Raw genomic sequence first — 655 nt, forward strand, 5'->3', positions numbered from 1 at the left:
AGCAAAGTCAACAGCGTTTACAGGGTGTTTGGTTTCATTTCTTTGACATGTTCAATACGTAGCCTGTGCGTAGCCACGATTTAGCTCATAGTCCGAGCGGCTATTTGTAGCCCACTTATAGTCAAACCTGATTCACTGTAGTTTTTGGCCAGGCAGCGCATGAGATGGTTGATATCCCATCATGTTCGCCGTGTCAATAATATCTACAAAGATATACGTGTCATTTCATGACATGCTCTATATGTAGCCACGATTTCGCTCTAAATTGGACGGGCTATGAGTAGTCTGCTTTTAGCCCACCCTGGCGAAATCGAGGCAATCTGTGGTCTAATTTTAACGGCTTGGCTATAGCCCTATACCAGAAACCAGACCAGCGATGAGCATAGCCAAAATAGCCTTAAAATTGTTTACATGTAATTGGAGTTATATTAAAAATTGTCCTTGCTCTTCCAAGCTTTATTATGGCAGTGGGCAGGTGTTTCTTTTCAACGGTCCAAAACAAGTCCAACAAAGTGCATCCATCTATAATAATAAGTGCCTCGTATTTAACACGTAATCACTTTTCTCTAGCTTGCACCAACAGTCATACATGGAAGCTGTTCCAGCGGATGACGTTGGCGTAGTGCACATGCCAGTTATTAGTGACAAACGCGGA

The sequence above is a fragment of the Sinocyclocheilus rhinocerous genome, unplaced genomic scaffold (assembly GCF_001515625.1).
Source record: "Sinocyclocheilus rhinocerous isolate Xijiao unplaced genomic scaffold, SAMN03320098_v1.1 scaffold6835, whole genome shotgun sequence".
Lineage (NCBI taxonomy): Eukaryota > Metazoa > Chordata > Actinopteri > Cypriniformes > Cyprinidae > Sinocyclocheilus > Sinocyclocheilus rhinocerous.